We start from the raw sequence: 16,730 nt of genomic DNA, 5'->3' as shown, positions 1-16,730 counted from the left end.
AGTGGCTTCACAGATGCCAGGTCCCATGGCACAAGGATTGTATTAACTTGTACTCTGTACAAATATTGGGCCAGATCCTGCTCCCATTAATCTCAACCCCTCCCCCACCCAGACAAAAAATTCTCCAAGGTTACCACGGCTATGACCAGGTCCCTGTGTATCCCCTGCTTCTATAGTCACAGACTCCAGGCCCTGCCCTCGCCTTGCTGCAGAACTGAGCTCCAGCCTTTACGTTTCCACTAAAAAAGCATCTCCCCATTCCCCCCTTTCATCCTGAATTCAGGAAAACATAACTGAAGCAGCTGAGGGATTTCCAACCTGCTACCCCTGAGCACTGCAGCATCCAGGGACCCTGTCACAGCGTTTAGATGCATCAGGCCATGGGGTAACAAGGGTCCTGGCTTAGCCCGAGGCTGCTGATCACTTGAGACTGGAATCAGTTATTTCCTCCCTTCCCAAGTTTGACCCCTTGCATTCCGGGGCATTGCTCATCTACCCACAGGGGTGCGGCGCTGTTCTTGTTCAACAGAGCAAACTCTTTCCTTTACGGGTCAGTCAGCGAATATGCAAAACTTAGTCTGTCTGAGGGGGACCAGCTTTGTCTGGCACCTGTAACTTATCGCCTGGACGCGGCAGCAGGCAGCTCACTTCAGGGGATCTGTGATCATAACTGCAGATTTCATACTCCTGCGGCCAGCTCCTTCTGGAGAGTGCAGGCAGCACGTCAGCACTGGGTACAGAGAGGCCAAACCCAGAAAAAGCACATCCAGCACCGGCCCCCATGAGCTTTGGGTGGGCAGATAAAATGGGAGGAAGAGCCCAGCCAACGCTGAGTTTACAAAACGGACACTAAACTGATGAGACTTTCGAAAACCTAAACTAGGGCTGTGCATCATTTTACGCTTCTTTAGCATTAACACCCCTCCCCCCAACTGTACCTGTGAGCAGTCTGTATTGTGCCATCTTTACCCACACGCCCTGGGACACAAGTTGCATGGGGGTTACTCGTAACATGGGGGGAGAGAATCAGGCCCTGCGCAGGGATGGCCTGATCCCATGAAGCTTTGGGAAGGCTGGGTTCATGCAGGATCCCACTGAGAAGAAAGGAAGCTTCAGAAGTTGAGCAGCAAAACTTTTTGCTCTGCCCCATGATTTGGGTTCAACTTTTCACAGTGTTCAGACCCCTGCCGAGAGAAACTGGAAATGGGCACAGGATGCTGTGAAAGGCAACAGGAAACCAAGCTGCAGAAGACAGAATCAGCCTGTAGAAATCCCCAAAGAGAAGAATTAGCAAGACACAGCCCTGCTGGGGGAGTGCGCAGAGAGCGGGGCTCAGCCTGGGGTTACTTTACTCCTGAGAACAACCAACAACATCTGCACAGTCACAGTTTGGGCAACTGCACCTAGACTTCAGTGGCCAGCAGGGGCACCTGTTCCCAGGCTGCCAGCTCCCCAGTGTCCCCTCTTGGGCGGAGACTGCAGCCCTCTCCCCTCTGACCAGGGTAGTTCCAGGCTGTGCAATTTCCTGCCGTCACTATATTTCCCACCACAGACAGGTTGGCCAAGGAGACCTGCTCGCCTCCTTTACAGGGCCGGCTTCAGGCCCCAGCTCAGCAAGCAGGTGCTTGGGGCGGCACGTCGGGCTCTTCGGCAGCGGGTCCCTCGGCCCCTCTCCGAGGGAAGGACCTGCCGCCAAATTGCCGCCAAAGAAGAAAGTGGCGCAGCTGAGCTGCCCAAGTGCCACCGATTGTGATTGAGACTTCCCTGCCCCGCCCCACACACCCCATCCCCCGCCGCTTGGGGCAGCAAAAAGCCCTGCTCCTTTCAGAGGACGTTAATAGGTGTAATTGCTGCACTTATAAGGTACCATGCAGCACTGCCCGTGGGTGAGACCCTACACCCCATGTTCACCACGTTTATAGGGTTCTGATATATTTTGTACAAAGTGTGCCTTGTGAGGGATCAGCTGAAAACTCTTAATGTGCTGAGCATAATTGTCCTGTTACAATGTGTGCGTCGGTATTGATACGGCATTGTACAACTTTTGCTACATGTTTGTTACTGGAACATGTTGTCAGTCTGGGGAACGCCCACAGACTAGCTCCCCAGTGTCAACAAAGGGCTGACCACGGGTGTCAGAAAACGATGAGCTATTGAAACCACCATTCGCCAGCAGTGGGGCCTGTAAACAAAAGATTTGCAGATCATCTCTCATGTAGAAAGATAGTGTGAACAACAGATTGACAGTTCACCTGGAAGAGGCTTCAAATCTCCCATAAACCACAGGCTGATTGTCTCCTCCCCTTGCTGGGGTGCAGGTCATCCTCACCGAAAGGAGGAGGGTATAAAATAAGAGGCAATGGCTTCCCCACATCCTGGCCTCCCCATCTCAACACGTGGTGGCAGGAGTGTGTGAAAGACAAAGAACCATCACTGAAGTGTGTGTGGGAGGAGGTGGGGGAGGAAGGGTCTTGGCCAAAAAGCCTCCCACTCAGTATGGCCTGCAGAAAGTTTTGGGGGGAGAGAGAGACCTTTGTGCTTTCAAATCTTATTCAGCTTGGTAACGTTTAGGAGTTAGGATACAACCACAATCTTTTCTTTTCTAACCAGTGCTGACTTTTATGCCTCTCTCACTCAAAATCTCTCGCTGGTTAATAAGCTTGTTTCATTGTTTATCTAGGCCAGTTTGCTTTGGGCTGGAGTGTTCGGGGGATCTCTACGCACGTTAAAGGCTGGGGCATGTTCATCACCCCTTGGTGGAACGATGGATGTTTAATGAGTTGACACCCTTCGCGGGTGTTGGGGTCCTGAGCCGTACACAATGCACAGCTCTGGGGTGCAAGGCTGGGACTGAGGGATATGCGGGTGCCGCCCTGTGTCTATTCATGACTAGCTGGGTGTAGCATTCGTGGATTCAGCTGGGCCTCACGTTGGATGCTGGTGGCTGAGCGTGAACAGAGCGTGGAGGGGTTCACTGTTCACTAGCAAAGCGCTGTCAAAGGTCTCCCAGCTAGTGAGCGACGGGGACACCGCTTGTGCCCGAGGGGGTGTCACACTAGGGGAGTCTATTTCTTCTTAAATCAAAACACTCCAGGGAAAAACCCATTAAAAACAAGGAAAGAACCGACACACGTGGTAATGAGCTTCCCAGCGATCCCCCACCCCTACCATGGGCTCTGGCCCCACCCCAGGGATTTCTTTGTTCATCACAGCTTCAGGTCTGGACAAGCCCCCGTCCTTCCAACCCTTCCCCTGGGACTGGGGCCCTCTGTGGATCCGGGGTCCTGCCCATGGGCTGGAAGAAGGCCCTGAGCCAGTTTAAAACCAGGCTATTTCTCCAAAAACCCTTTGGCTATTAGCCCCTGGAGAATCCAGTTTGAAGTAGTATCTGTGAACGTCTCTGAGGGGGGAGAGTTCAAAGGGCTGATGACAGAGGGATACATTAACATCCCCTGTCCCTACTGCAGAAGGTACCTGCAATGCCCCAGTAACACACAGAGGGAGAGGGGAGAGTGTGAGGTAGATTGTTACAGAAACAATGGTTTGTCTGCAAGTTTCTAGCACATACCCAGGCTCTCTGAGCCACTCCAGTTCCTGCTCTGGGTCCTGCACAGGGACTGGGTCACTTTTTCAAAACGCAGAGAGTGTTTCAGTCTGAATGATCCATTTTAGTGTGAGGAAACCAACAACGAACAAAGGTAAAGCATCCCGGAGGGAATCACAAGGTGTGAATCAGTAACTAGACGCATTTGAACTAATGCCCAGGGAAGGCAGTGGCAGAGAGATTAAGGGGGCCACTGCTTTTCTTTTAAGGTGCAAAGGACAGATGACAGCCTTGCAGGTACGTACACCTCAGGCTGCAAGTGAAACTGACTAAAACCATTGTTTGAGTTCATCCTGCAGCCAGCTGGGACAGGGTGCAGCCCACGGGAGCTAGTGCTGGTCCTCCCCATGAATGGGAAGGAGCTCAAACAGGATGAAGTGAGAGGCCCAGTGCCTAGAGTCACGGGATTACATGCAAATCTCTGCTTTTGTTTACAAAAACCGGTTTCTAGCCCTCCTGGTTGCAGAGGAAAGCTTGAAAATGTGACCCCCCCCCCCAAAGGGTCAAAAACGTGAAGACAAATCTCATGATTTTGGGGAGGTGGATTCATCATTTTTTTTTTAAATCAAGGGTTGGCAATAGTGTCCTTCCCTGTGATGATCAGATTTCAATCTCTCCTCCTAGAATGGATAGCTCACCTGCCCCCACCCCACAACCTTTGGAGAGGGTCTGGTACTTCCCCTCCATCCCAAGGAAGCCTGTTCACCCTTTCCTCTCCTTGCTGTCTCCGTCAGGATTCAGAGATTACAGACCTCATGTTAAATCAGCGCCCAGCCAAGGTCAGGGATTCGGAAGGGTCAGATCTCAGCAGGGAGTGGAGATTCAGGACCCTGGAAAACCCAAACACCAGAGACATGGAATGGCACAAACATAATGGAACTGGAGGAAAAGGAGCTGATGAGTGAAAGGGACTTAAGACACAGCTGCTCAGTATTTGGAAGAGGGTTTCACATCTCTGAAGAAAGCAAACAACTGACCCAGGAACCTACGTTTGTGAGGGGGGATCACAGCAAGGAACCTGTCTGGGACAGGAACTGGAACCCAAGCGACCATCCCTGGGCAATGCCAGCAATTTGCTACCTGCCCAGTGTTGTAAGCCCCAGGTAACAAGGGACTTAGAGGGCGAGTCCACTGAGCACCATGTCAGAGCTCAGCCTCTGCACCTGTCTAGTCTCCCTGCGCTCCAGCTGCCTCTGAGAACTGGAGAAGAGCTAAGATGCTAAGAGCTGCTGGCTGCAGTTCAACCGTTACAGGCTGACACCTGTCACAAGTGCTAGAACCGAAATCTGTTACAGTTCTGAGTGTGTTTTATAGTTGTTTTCCTTGAGAGTTTAAATTGAGTTATTTTTATTCTTTCCTCCTTTTATCCACCCCTTCCTTTGACCAGTCTTCCCTCTTCCTTTCTGGAGTTTGTTCATGCAACAGTCATCAGGTCTTCCAGTGACTCATTGCTTTTCTGCATGAAGGATTTTGGTAACGACATAAATATGCCCCATGCATCAACCTCAGTGTCCAATATTTCCGTAAATCAGTCATAAGGAACATTGGGACACAGCCTGAACTGGCAGAAGTGGTGTCCTGCTAACTTCTGTCTTCTTTCCTGCTTATGTTTTATGGAATTATGTTTCTGAGGGAGATAATCTGAGACCATTGAGAGATCTGTCTTTCCCTCTCCCTTCCCTTCAGTTCTAGCTCTCATTAACCTCCCCTCTACAACATGGCTAAACCACTATTTCATCTCCACTTCCTGTGGACACGTCTCTACTTCTCACAGACATTGTCCTTACACCATCAGACTAAACCCAAACCACCCCGTGAAGTACAAACTGTTGCAGTGGAATTAGTTTGCAGCTCTGACTCTTTGCTCACTGGCAAACTCTATAAACCCAACCTCCTGAAAGCTTCAGGCCAGCAGGGTTGGGGCTTGATGCTAACTGGAGGGCAAGAGTGTCTCCACGTGGGAGTTGCTCCTACCCTGGGGGTCAGGGTGAACAACAGATCAGGGAGTTCAAGGCAACTCAAGTTACAGGGGTGGGGTGAGGGGGTCACTCACAAACAAAGCTGGAGAGGCCCTAACACTACAGCACAACAGAAGGGGAGATCATTTGGGTCTTGGTTTTGCAAACTCAGCTGCTGGGAAAACCAAGGCCAAACCTGGGGTGGTTTGGATATGGGGGTTTAGCAGAAAGAGCCTGAAACACAGAGCCTGGTACTAGATGAGGCCTGAACCAAACATCAGCCAGAGTCGGGCCCTGCTTACAACGCCACTGTCCAGTACATGAACTTGGTAAGGATGGGGCAGGTGTTGCTAAAACAGAGACACTCCTAATAAATACTAGGCACTAGCTAGTCACTAAACACAGTCCAGAAGGGTAGTACGAGAATACCCTGCTACAGAGTTATAGAATAAATACACTCCCCGGAGATGGTACAGGGACACACTGACCCCTCCTAGGGTTCGAACCAACAGGTCCAGGCTGTAGGGTGGTAACTAAGCACGTGAGAGGGGCAATACACAACTTGTTTGTATCTGGGTATAAAAGAGGGGTCACAGAAGGTACATCTGGCCAAGGAGGCAGTGGAAAGTCCCGCTGCTGACTGAGCTGGCCCATTCTCATGGGCGTACATGTCCTAGTGCCCATGCAGAGTCTAGGGGGTGCTGGTACAAGTGCTTTGTCAACAAACCTGGCCAAGCACCGAATGAGTCTGTTGTCTTTTGGGCAGTTTGACTGAGGGCTGCAGGGCCAGCTACCATGAAATGCAGCCAACAGGGTTAGTCCTGAAAGAGGCTGGGCACCTGCAGCTAGGGTGACTAGACAGCAAGTGACAAAAATCAGGACAGGGTGTGTGTGGGGGGTGGGTAATAGAAGCCAATATAAGAAAAAGGCCCAACAATCAGGACTTTCCCTATAAAAATCAGGACATCTGGTCACCCCACCTGCAGCTCCCGCTGGTTTCAGAGGGAGATGCAGGAACTCAGCAGTGCTCAGAACTGGCCCATTGTGATGGAAGTGGAACATTCCACCGTAGGCGTGGTGACCTAGACAGAGAGGTGGAGACAGGTGAGTAGGGTGACCAGAGAGCAAGTGTGAAGAATCAGACAGGGGGTGGCAGTGGGGGGTAAATAGGAGCCTATATAAGAAAAGACCAAAAAATCAGGATTGTCTCGATTTTATAGGGATATCGGGTCACCCTATAGGTGAGGGCTGCGTAAGAGAAAGGAGCCATTCATGACCCTGGAATTCACTGTCACAAACAGCCCCAGCTGGTGACTCCAGACCTGGAGTGTAATTTGACTCATTTGAGAGTTTAGAGGCAGCTAGAGCCTTCCCCCTACAGCTCCCTTTGCTCAAATGACAAGGTGGTGATGACCTACAACTCTGCTGTGATGCAGTGATTGTTGCTGCAGCCCCTGGGGGCTGACGCATTTCACACCAGGCTGTCGCCCAGAGCACATGGCTGCTGCCTGTGGGTCTGAGTACAGGGATCAGGGTGACGGACCAGGGTCTTCTGGGACCAACCTGCTTCCATTGCTAAAGGGAACGTGAGACACAGAAGGATGAAGGAAAGTATTCTTGTAAGGAGGAAGGAAACAAGGCGGGGAGGGAGGGATGAAGTATTGATAAGGAGAGGGTGTGTGGGCGGGGAGAAAACCAAACAAGTTAGTGAGAAACACCAGGGAAGTAAGGGGAATGGGAGAAGAGAGGAAAAAGAGAGAAGAGAAAGGATAAGCACAGAAGTGGATGGGGGTAAGAACCCAGATGGATTTCTTTAGCATCAGGTAGGATCGCAATTGCCTTTGTCAGGATATGATCAAAGCAGCCAGTTGTAACTACTAGGGGTTAACAATGCAAGTATTTGTACAACTCAAAAAAGAAAGGTTACAACTGGCCTTAGCTGAGAGCTGGCATCAGCTTGGTTTTTACCTTTCAGGTCCAACTGCAACGTAATCTCTTCTTTCTGTTGATTTGATCACTGCAGCTTGTCTGTCAGAAGTAGTAAGAGAACCTGTTCCTATCAAGAGGTAAGGAATGCACCTTCTCCTAGCAATGGAGTGGAAACTAACCAATCTCAGTGTACTTTCAGGTGAAGAAAGTGAATCTATCCTTTGGTGTCAAAGGCTACAAGCAGTTTCATAAGAATAAAACAAGATACATAACCAAAGCTTCTGAGAGGTTACAGAAGTATTCACTTGCTCTAGCCAAGAATAAGGAAACCACTTATACCTACTAGATTTTTAACAGTACAGCAGATTGTATGAACAGAAAGAGATAAACCAATCCAGCCATTCATCACACAGGTGTGTATTTATATTCCCTATTACAAAATGAATCCAATGACAATTCATTTACATTTGTTGCCTGACAAAAATACAGTCTGTCAAACATTGATCTTTGCAGGAGGTCATATTTCGAGATGCAAGGATGACACATGGCTGTAGTTTACAGGAAGGAATTAGCCAATCCATCCTTTTAAGGAGGTAAGAAATATGGGAATGGTGTATTGTAATAGTCAATGGTTCTCGTCATACTTTCAGGTGGAAGGAAGGTAACTGATGAAATCTTCATCTCTAAAGAGCACAAGAAGTTGCTGTACTGAATAAAGCAATAAAAATGGGAGCTACCTGTTCAGATGAAAGCAAAGTAGTTAGTAATTCTAACCAAAGATGATTATTTCTGCTCCTTTTTCCTTCCCAGAGAAGGCCATTGCTTGTTCCTACAAGGATGTAACAGGGAAGTTATTTCAAAGAACAAGTGCAACTAACCAGAGTGTGAAGATGAGCATTGAGCCTGCTCTTGCATTTGCAGAGAGGAGTTGTCCAGATGATTCTATTTGTGCCTAATTGATCATTGTTGCTTATTTTTCAAATGTCAAGAACTAAGTGGAACTGATCATATCTATCAAGAGGTAAGGAACGCACCTCCTCACAGCACGGGGGCAGGAATTAAAGGCTGTTTCTATTTTCAGGTGAAAGGAAGGTCTTACCATTCAAGGGAGGATGAGAGGCTGCTGAATTTAAGAAAAAAGAAGTCAGACAGGTAACAATACTTGGCCAAAGGGAAAACCATCTTTGACTTCTAGTTCAGAAAAAGGCAAGCAGCCATTTATAAGCTTCAGGTTTTAACCAGTGTAGCTGACTGTACCGCTAAGAATCAAAGCCTTGCGGTGGAACATAACTGACAAGTAGGTGAGCACTGAAAGGTCTCTAGAAGCCTAATGATTTGGATGCTAAGGAACCTTCTCCATTGATGACTCTTCAATGCTGGCAATGAGTAATAATAAATAAATCTGTCAAACATTGATTGCAGGTTTTGCTCTTCTGAGATATGAACAGACCAGGTGGTCATTCCTACCAGGGAGAAGTGAGGCTCAGTGGCATGGCTGTCCTGGGCAAGGAGGTAAGAAATACCAGTCTCCAAACATCCATGTGTACATGAAGTGATGTGGATTTTGCTTTCAGGGAGAAAAACTGTGGATGACCTTACTTGTCATGGGGAGAGTGTCAAAAGCAGACACAAGATAAAACATGGACTTGCCAACTGCTCAATCCATTGAGGACTCCAGTAACAAAATGCTTTTTTATTCCCTTGAAATAACAGACAAAAAAGACACTTCAAATAGTTCAGCTAGTCGCAAATCTGAATCAAGTCAGCAGAACATCACAGACATGGAGGTAAGCATTTAAATTTCCCTGGTTCTAAATGAATCTGGTGCTAAAGCAACACTTGCAGACCAAAAAACTAGCTCACATTGCATCTCCAGATGGAAGGAGACCAGAGGGCTGTTGTGTTCTAGAAGGGATTAATGCAAATCCCACTAGCTGAACCAGGCATGTCAGTTGGTAAGAGGGGAAAAAAAAAAAAAGCACCTTTCTTTAACATTCAAGTGGAAATGAATAGATCCTCATACTTTCAGTCATATTACTGCAGAACAAACGCACGCATGTTGCCAGACCTGCAAAAAGTTGCCTTTCTTGTCTAGAATGGAAAGACAATCACTTATCACCTTCAAGTTTCAAACCCACAATGCAGCAGACCATCACTGACAAGGAGGTGAGCATTTAGGATTCTCTTATTGCCAAATGGATTTGTCTTTTCAGGAGGAGAGAGTTACAGATGCTCAGGATTTGAGTACAAAGGAACAGGAATGGAGCTGAACAGATTCAACACCTGAAAGGACGATTGGATCTCAAAATATTAAAGACCCTTCATTCAGTAAAGCAACAGGATTGGCTCTGAGAAGTGGTAAGCAGCATTTGGTAAGTCTAAGAAATGAGCATAGCAATTTTGTAGCGCTGATTGTAACTTATGTTGTGCCAAAGGGTTTGTTACAGCTGATCACACATCTCAGGAGCTAAGAGGATGTGAGGGGGATGGCAGATGTCAGGGGATTCATCTTTATTAGGAGGTGGTGAACCTGCTTGTCACTTCTGAGTGACATCAGTGGCTTTGGTTTTGCTTGATGAAGGAAACAGGCAGCGTGGACAATATTCAAGACACAATGTTCAAAAGTTGCTGCTGGGATGGAAGCAAAGAAGAAAGCCCTGGAAACAGGTTAGTGCTGGGACACAGACACTATCCTGGAGGGGCCTGGGACAGGGTGTGTAACCATACCGACCAGCGGGTCCTTTCCCCACTGTGGTCCTGGCTCGCATGCACAGGGTGTAACCGATCGCCATGTTTGGGGTCAGGAAGGAATTTTCCTCCAGGGCAGATTGGCCAGAGACCCTGGAGGTTTTTCGCCTTCCTCTGGGGCATCGAGCAGGGACCAGCCCTTAGGGCTATTTAGGAACAGACAGACAATAAAATCCATCAGAGAGAACTTGTCTCCCTTTGTTTTTTGAATTTTCTATAAACCCGTCCTGTGCCCCTCGGCCATGCCCATGCTCCCAGCCCCGCAGCAGGGCAGAGTCCCTCCCAGGTGCACTGCTCCCCCCTCCGTGCCAGCATGGCCCCCACGTCACTCTCCCACTCCAGCAGGGACCCAGCACAGGAGAGACCAGCCCACCATCCCAGAGAGGGAAAAGCCGTGTGCCCGGCCCCCAGGGATGGGGAGGGGACATGGCCAGGTGCACCGGTCGAGGGGAGAGCAGGAAGCCCAGCGGCACTGTTACCATGTTCCTCTCCCAGGATGCCCCGAGGGGCCAGGCCAAGGCCTTTGGTCGGCCACATCCAAGCGCTCTGCCCCGCCGCTCTGGTCGTAAGAGCCCCTCAAAGACGGCTCTGAAAGGGGCAATAAGTGACCCCAGAGCAACTCTTCCACTGGCATGGTGGGGCCACCGCTCCCTGGGCACCTGAACTGGGCTCACAGGCTAGCAGCGAATAGTCCCCCAGGGCGGGTTCAGCTCTGGCTGCCCCTCGCTCCAGAGGGGACCATCAGGCATCCAGGAAGCTCTTGCCTTCAGCTGTCCTCCACAGTCTGCTCCAGCTGTGCCCTCTTCTCTTCTAACCCGCCCTCCAAGTCTGGCACCTCTCAGGGCGGTGCCGGGTTGGCCTGCAAGAGCTCATTCCCCCTGTATTGCCCAGCATGGGGTCCATAGATCTCACTGCAGACATTCTGGGAAATCAGATCTCCATGATCTGCCTCAGGGGACTGGGAGCACGACCAGGGGACACAGGGCAGGGTCAGTATTAGCAGCACGTGGCTGGAGGGGATGAGAAGAGGGAGAGGGGCCAGCAACATGTTACTTCTGCATCCACTTCCTGCCCCTCCCCAATCAGCTTCCCAGCCGCACGCTGAACCTAAACCACAGGGCAATGCCCAAAACGTTGTGGTGGGGTCTCAAACACCACACCTGAAAGCCACCGGGGCCCGATTCTCCCTGCAGGGAGACAGCATCTCCAAGGTGAAGACAATACAAGTGGCTCGTACCTTGGGAAGACGGTTGTGGGAGAATGCGATATCCTGTGCAAAGATATCACGTGAACTGGTGTCACTCACAAACAGAGGTGCAGGAGGGGACCTAACACTAGAGAAGAGCAAAATGGGGAAGGCCGTGGTCTTGGTTTTGCAACAATCTCCTCATTTCAGCTTCTATTTGGCAAAATGAACTCAAACCAAGGGTAGTGGGGAGGAAGGTCAGATCAAGGTTTTATTTTCTTGTAACCCTTCCCCCCACAAGATCATGGAGAGGTGGAGGGATGGTTCCGGCCCATCTCAGCCTGGCGCAATCACTGCACCATTGTCTGTACACACCCTGCCTAGGAGGAGCTGGCCGCAGGGGTATAAAACCACCAGTTAAAACCCCAGATCCTAACATGTGACTGGTGATCACAGCTCCACCTATAACACAGTCTGCTCCCTCCCTTCATGGAGAGGGGCAGAGCTTAACTGTGCATCCGGCTTCCACACACACACTGCATCCCCAAGCATTAGCCAGGTCAAACACCAGACACCAGAGAGTGGGGCTGATGGCACAAAGGCACAGGACAGACAGAGGCTGGGCACCTGCAGCTCCCACTGGTTCCATGTGGCCAGTGACAGAGGGACAGAGACACATGAGTCGGGAGAGTGATGGAGACCCCGGCAGGGGAGGGGAGATCGGATTGAAGGCAGCATCTCTCACAGCCTAGGGCTACATGAGACTCCTTCCAAAGAAGGAAGCAGGAACCGTTGCACGGCCGGGCTTCTCCCCAGCTTGCCAAGGGCTCACTGCCACACCCACACTCTGGCACAGTTTAGTCCCAAGCTAGAACTAATCAAGATTGAGCTGAGAAACTCTTTCTGCATCTCAGGGGACTCTGGCAGATGCTTCCTGCCATTTCCTACCCCATCCTCCTCACAACCCCTCCCTCTCAGAAATTGCCCTCTGGCCCTGAGAGCCCCAGGTGCTGCCTGGCCCCCTTCATTCGTCCAACAGGGGTGCAGGACCTACTTCAATTCCTGGTGCCAGCCACCAAGTGACACACACCCCCTTCAGAAAAACCTGCCTTTCCCTTACATGTGAGGCCCCCTCTGGACTGCTCTCACTGCCAATCCAGAACAGACTCCATGGTCACATATAGCCATGTTCCCCAAGTGCCCCACACTCCTGAATGCCAGTCAGTCTATAGAATTTCATCTTATCCAGGGTTTCCAGGTCTCCGCACAGTGTCTCTAACTCTCCCTAAAGCTCCTGACCATCAGGATCTGACCACCCCTCTCCTCCCCAGTGGCCTGATGTTCTGCCGACAGCTGCTCCTTCTGTCTACATTAACTATTTCATTGATGAGCATTTTAACAGCCAACCAGTGTTTTTATCTTACAAGTGGGAACAAGTGAGAAAATTCCCCAATTTTCATTTGCATTTTTAGTACTCAACTGTGCTGGACAATCACAATTAAAAAATTGAGAAAGCATAAAAACAGTAAAATGCAACAGCACAAGCGATACTGTACTGATCTTATTAATCATTGACATAATTAAAGCCATCCCCTGTTAAAACATAGCCATAGCTACCGCAAGCTCCTCAGCTTGCAACTTTTCAAAGCTCACTCCCATTTCCCCATCAAGACATTTCATACAGAACATTGCTTGTTTGAAAAAGTTTCCGTTTTGTCAGTGTTCATTTAAAAAAGTGTCAAACAGAACAAAAACAGTTTTCAGCAGAGTTTTTTGTGGGGAAAAATTCCCAGCATCACCAGTGACTGCCTGGTAGGCCAGGATGACTTTGACCACCACAGGATTTATTTTGGGATGGGGCGGGCAGGGGAAAGAGAGTGGCATGGAAGCCAGAGAACGGAGCAATTCTTTTAGACAGGACTGCAGTAGTATTTAATCATCATCATCACCACCACCACCCCCCCCCCCTACTTATTGTCCCATTTCCCCATGAGGTCACCAGCTTCCACAAAGTCAGTATGTTCTTTTCCAAGGGGTGACTTGGCCAGACACTGATCTGATGCTGTCTGCTAGTACCATCTGTAGCTCTTTAGCACGGCTTTTGCTTCCAGCAGTGGAGTGAGCAGGGTCTGACATAGGCCCCAGACCTCTCCCTCCACCAGCAGCCTCTGAGAAGGTCGGTGGTTAACTGGAGCCACAGGACCATGCCCTACTTATGTTCGGGTTAGTCTATTGTTTACAGCTGCTGGGGATGTTGGTGGGGTTTTGCTGCCTTGCACTCATAGGATGCTCACTCGGTCACATCCAGCCAACTCTCCACAGGGGTCCTGCTGCAATATTCCCTTGTTTATAACTTTCCCATTGGCTGTAAGGAAAGGAAAATCTGGGCAGGAAGACAATGGTGAATTGGTGACACAGAAACTAGGAGAAGAATGGGTAGAGCCTGCCTGTGAACCTTTATGGGAACAGGCAGAGAACATTACTGAGCAGGCAGGACAAATGGCAGTGGGATTTGGACATGATCTGACCTACCTCCCACCATGCTACCTCGCCCCTAGATAAGCACCTGACTCAACCTCCCTCTCCACCTCCATAGAGAGTCTCTCCAAGCACCTGCAGTCATATGATCCTGGCTGACCCCCCATCCAGTCCCCTAGTCAGACTTTGCCAGCATTCCCAGCTGCAGGTCATTCCAACAGCAGCTCATCTCTTGGTTAACACAAACACCCCCCATGTGCATTGGACTGAGAGGAGTGTCCATGCTTCTGTTTGACCTGTGATCAGCGAGGCTGTGGGTGAAATCCCAGCACTATGGGAGTCAATGGCAACGTCCCCACTGACTTCAGTGGGGCTAGAACTTTACCCTGTGCTCCTTCCCCATCACAGCTGGGAACATTCACACAGCTTTCCTCTGAGTGGGTCTGAGGGACAGGGCTGGGTTTGACTGCAGTAGGGTCTGAGGGGGGTGACAGAGACCCAGGGGAAATGCCACCCCTCTGCATTATAGTGCAGGGCACAACTCAGCTTGTGTGTGAACAGTGAGGAGTTAAACCCTGGTTTGCAAGTTCACCTGGGACACAGGGCTTGGCCCAGCTCTCTGCACCATGGGGCATTTCACCTGTGGGGAGCTTGTCAATATCCCTTTACTACAGGTGTTTTTAGAAGACTCCTTCCTACAGTATCTGAATCTCATTTTCCTTCTTTGTTACCACCTGGAGCTGATTAGAAACAGCCAGGGAGCAGGGCAGGAGATTGGGAAGCTTTGGGTCAGAAGGGGAGGCAACCAGAGACCAGCAAGGGAAAGAGGGAAGGGAAAGTATAACGTGGGGGCACCCACCTCTCATGGGCACCCCCTGGTCAAGTGTGTCTGCAGGTTTCAAGTAGTATCAGGCCACACCCCCAGGAAGTGCCCCCTCCCTGGAGGGAATCATTTTCACCCACTGGGTCTCTTCTGGCCCCAGCTGGGCCTCTTAGCCATTCTGTTCCCCCTTGGGGGGGGGTGTCAATCACAGTTCAACTGTAAGCCCAGTTCCCCAGTAGCCTATAGGAGGGGAGGGGACCCAGGCCCACCCACTATTCCAGTTCCCACCCCAGGGATCCTAAGAACAGCAGCCACACACCACAGATACTTCTATGGGCCACTTCCCCACAGCCCCAGCCTTCACCAGTACTTCACCCTTACCTCAGGGCTCTTCTACATTCAGACCCCATAGCTCTTCCTCACTGCCAACCAGCACTGAGTTGTCCATGGTGCAGCCATTCCCTTTAGCCAGCCAAGAGCCCCTCTACACTCCTCTAGCTTCAGCAAAGAACAGACTGACACTACAGCTGAAACTCCTTTTATATGGCCCTCCTGCGCCCTGATTGGCTGCTTTCTGCAGCCTTTCCCTGATTGGTCGTGTCCTGTACAGTCTCTCTAGGCTGCTTGGAAGACTTAGCTCCACTGCTCCTTTCCTGGGATGGATGTGGCAGGACCCTAAGGCCTCCAGCAGGGGGCCTCCGGGCCTAGTCTGCCCCACTGCAGGAAGTAAATGGAGAGAAAAGATAGAAAAGACAGCAGAAAAAAGAAAAACACAAAAACAAGAAAAGATCTGCTGGAAATAGCCCCAGGAAAGGGGGGATGGAAGAGGAAATAGAATAAATACAGGGAGAGAAACCAAGGGAGACAAGTGGGGAGAGCTGCAGGGATTGCAGGGAGTGGGGGAGGGTGACACACTGCTCATGGAGGGAAGGTCCCATGTGCAGAGAGATGGGGAAGGGTCATGTGTATGGGGGAGGGGAGAACAGCTTTTTTTAAAGAAGCACAGAGGCAATGATGAAAGGTGACAGATTTCACTTTCTATTATTTTGAATTGTCTGTTTCTAAATGGCCCTAAGGGCTGGTCCCTGCTCGATGCCCCATAGGAAGGCGAAAAGCCTCCAGGGTCTCTGGCCAATCTGCCCTGGAGGAAAATTCCTTCCTGATGTAACCATGGCGATCAGTTTGGCCCTGTGCATGCGATCAAGGACCAGAATGGGAAAGGACCCACTGGTCGCTATGGTTACACACCTGCCCCAGTCACACCCTGAGGTACAGTCTGTGTCCCACTATTTGCCAGTCTCCAGTGCTTTCCTCTGAGAAGGTACAACTCACTTCCTTGCTTCCATCCTGGCAGACGGAACCAGCTGCTCTCCTTCCCCAGCAGGTGAACAGATCCGAATTTGAATCCCCCAACAGCCCTGTCAAGGTGAATGCTATTTCTTCACCAGTTCTGCCAGCAGCAGCATCATTTCCCTACTGGCTGCTCTGACCAGCTGCACGGCTTTATCCTTGGTGGGTCCAGCAGGCTCTTCCTCCATAGACAGGTATCAATCAGCCCCTTCATTAACACACAGATACAACCAGATAGTGCTGACCTGTGACAGTCACAACCAGCTCCACTGATCAGTCCGGACAGACACAACCTCTTACACTGCTTTCCTCGTCCCCTGCACTAACTTCTCCTTCCAGTTACTCTCTCTCTATTCACAACCAGCTCCTTTGTGTCTCTCAAGCCTTCCTGTCTGGGAAGATCAGCTCAGCTGCATTTCTTCCACCTGAAAGACTGACCAGACCCATTATTGTCACTTGAACTCTCTGAGAATGTGTATTTGTCACCTCACGAAAGGGGATGATCAGTGTCCATAACTGCTTCTTGAAAAGCACAGCCCCCTGCTCTCCTGACATCTGGAGAAGTGTGATGTGCTGTAACGATCAATATGTGACAGATTTGTTTGGTGTCTGGAGGGCTCTTCACTGAAATGATCATTTTTCATTTAATTTAGG

General features: G+C 50.1%; 3 long non-coding RNA genes across 3 annotated transcripts in view; all 3 read left to right on the top strand.

The window, feature by feature from the left end:
* The window catches only part of LOC123349342, a 41,390-nt gene extending 31,658 nt beyond the window's left edge, over nucleotides 1-9,732 (top strand). The window contains exon 8 of the long non-coding RNA XR_006573473.1: nucleotides 9,715-9,732. This is a non-coding gene — a long non-coding RNA (uncharacterized LOC123349342). The remainder of the gene's footprint in view (nucleotides 1-9,714) is intronic.
* Nucleotides 7,057-7,904, top strand: LOC123349350. The gene is made up of 2 exons (XR_006573493.1): nucleotides 7,057-7,181; nucleotides 7,538-7,904. It is a non-coding gene; the product is annotated as an uncharacterized LOC123349350 (long non-coding RNA).
* LOC123349349 lies at nucleotides 8,033-9,448 on the top strand. The gene is made up of 3 exons (XR_006573492.1): nucleotides 8,033-8,643; nucleotides 8,914-9,003; nucleotides 9,205-9,448. It is a non-coding gene; the product is annotated as an uncharacterized LOC123349349 (long non-coding RNA).
* Nucleotides 9,733-16,730: the final 6,998 nt, after the last annotated feature.

This window comes from Mauremys mutica, chromosome 14 (assembly GCF_020497125.1).
Source record: "Mauremys mutica isolate MM-2020 ecotype Southern chromosome 14, ASM2049712v1, whole genome shotgun sequence".
Classification (NCBI taxonomy): Eukaryota; Metazoa; Chordata; order Testudines; family Geoemydidae; genus Mauremys; species Mauremys mutica.
This window is presented reverse-complemented; position numbering and strand designations above follow the sequence as displayed.